Source organism: Petromyzon marinus, unplaced genomic scaffold (genome assembly GCF_048934315.1).
Source record: "Petromyzon marinus isolate PM22_M1 ecotype Great Lakes invasive population unplaced genomic scaffold, UKy_Petmar_22M1.pri1.0 PM_G_Scaffold_262, whole genome shotgun sequence".
NCBI lineage: Eukaryota > Metazoa > Chordata > Hyperoartia > Petromyzontiformes > Petromyzontidae > Petromyzon > Petromyzon marinus.
In genome coordinates this window covers 65,001-67,500 of record NW_027422831.1, presented here as the reverse complement: position 1 = coordinate 67,500, position 2,500 = coordinate 65,001, and positions in this window count along the sequence as shown.

The window sequence follows — 2,500 nt, the reverse complement described above, 5'->3', positions numbered from 1 at the left end:
TGTCCTTGGCAGTGGCAGCAGCGTACCAGACGGTTATGGAGGAGGTGAGGATGGATTCAATGATCGCTGTATAGAATTGCACCATCATTGTCTTTGGCAGGTTGCATTTCTTCAGCTGCCGTCGAAAGTACATCCTCTGTTGAGCTCTCTTGGCGAGGGAGCTGATGTTCAGTTCCCACTTGAGGTCCCGGCAGAGAATAGTGCCCAGGAAGCGGAAGGACTCCACAATTTTGACTGCGGAGTCTAACAGGGTGATGGCGGTGAGTGGGGCTGTATTCTTCCTGAAGTCCACAACCATCTCAACTGTCCTTAGAGCATTTAGCTCTAAGTTGTTCTGGCTACACCAGGTCACCAGGTTGTCAGCTTCCCACCTATAGTCAGACTCATCCCCACCAGAGATCAGCCCAATGAGGGTGGTGTCGTCCGACAAACTTCAAGAGTTTGACGGACAGATGATTGGAGGCGCAGCTGTTGGTATACAGGGAGAAGAGCAGTGGGCAAAGGACGCAGCCCTGAGGAGTTCCCGTGCTGATGGACCTGGAGTCAGAGACTTCTGTTCCCGGCTTAACGCACTGCTTCCTGTCAGAGAGGAAGTCTGTGATCCACCTGCAGGTGGAGTAGGGCACGTTCAGCTGGAAGAGCTTGTCCTGAAGCAGGGCAGGGATGATGGTGTTGAAGGCAGAGCTGAAGTCCACAAACAGGATCCTGGCGTAGGATGCTGGGGCGTCCACATGCTGTAGGGTGAAGTGGAGGGCCATGTTAACTGCGTCGTCCACAGACCTGTTGGCTCTGTAGGCAAACTGAAGGGGGTCCAGGAGAGGGTCTGTGATGGCTTTGAGGTGTGCCAGGAGCAGGCGCTCAAAAGACTTCATTACCACAGATGTAAGGGCGACCGGTCTGTAATCATTTAGTCCTGTTGGCCTTAGCTTTTTGGGCACAGCGATGATGGTGGAGGACTTGAGACAGGCTGGTACATGGCATGTCTCCAGGGAGGTGTTAAAGATGTTGGTGAACACCGGAGACAGCTGGCCAGCGCAGTGCCTGAGGGTGGCTGGAGAGACAGAGTCCGGCCCGGCTGCTTTGCGTGGATTCTGCCTCTTGAAAAGCCCATTAACTTCTCCCTCCTGAAAGGAGAGAGTCGTTTCTGTAGTATGGGTGGGGGATGGGGCCTCTTGGGTGGGAAGGGGTGGTTCAGGACAGTCCAATTGTCTTTCAAATCTACGGTAGAACTCGTTCAGGTCGTTGGCTAGGCGGGAGTCGTTAGTGGTGTGGGGCGCTCTGGGTTTGTAGTTGGTGATGTGCCTGAGCCCTTTGGCAGACAGAAGCAGCGTCGTTAGTAGAGAACTGGTGTTTTAGTGTCTCTGAGTACAGTCGTTTAGCCTCTCTCACCGCTTTGCTAAACCTGTTCTTCGACTCCTTGAATCTGTCTCTATCCCCACTCCTAAACGCTTCCTCCTTCTCCAACCTCAACCTTTTGAGCTTTGCTGAGAACCAGGGCTTGTTGTTGTTAAAGTTCACCCTGGTACGTGTTGGGATACAGCAGTCCTCACAGAAGCTGATGTACACAGCCTCTGTGAGTTCATCCAGACTATTGGTAGCAGTCGTGAACATATCCCAGTCAGTACAGTCTAAGCACGCCCGCAAATCTTCCACAGCCTCACTGGTCCACTGTTTAGATGTCCTCACAGCAGGTTTACAGAGTTTTAGTTGCTGCCTGTATGCACGAATCAGGTGGACCAAGGGAGTTCTGTGCGAGCCGAACAGCCCCGTGACCCACAAGAGAAACATCCCCGCCAAATTCGAGCGTTTGACGGGGTCTATCCGTGAAAAAATATTCACGTTTTTGAGTGCACATGCATTTCTGCTGCAAATGCCTCTGGAAGTTTCATGCCGTTCGTATGCCAATTGTGGCAACACGAAAATGACCCGTTTTCCCATTCCGAGGGATTTCTGTGCGACCCTAACAGCCCCGTGAGCCACAAGAGACACATCCCCGCCAATTTCTAGCGTTTCACGGGGTCTATCCGTGAAAAATATAGACGTTTTTGAGTGCACATGCATTTCTGCTGCAGATGCCTCTGGAAGTTTCATGCCGTTCGTACGCAATGTGGCAACACGAAAATGACCCCTTTTCCCATTCCGAGGGATTTCTGTGCGACCCTAACTAACAGCGCCCGTGAGCCACAAGAGAGACATCCCCGCCAATTTATAGCGTTTCACGGGGTCTATCCGTGAAAAATATAGACGTTTTTGAGTGCACATGCATTCCTGCTGCAAATGCCTCTGGAAGTTTCATGCCGTTCCTATGCAATGTGGCCACACAAAAATGACCCGTTTTCCCATTCCGAGGCATTTCTGTGCGACCCTAACAGCCCCGTGAGCCACAAGAGAGACATCCCCGCCAACTTCTAGCGTTTGACGGGGTCTATGCGTGAAAAATATTAAAATTTTTGAGTGCACGTGCCTTTCTGCTGCAAATGCCTCTGGAAGTTTCATGGCG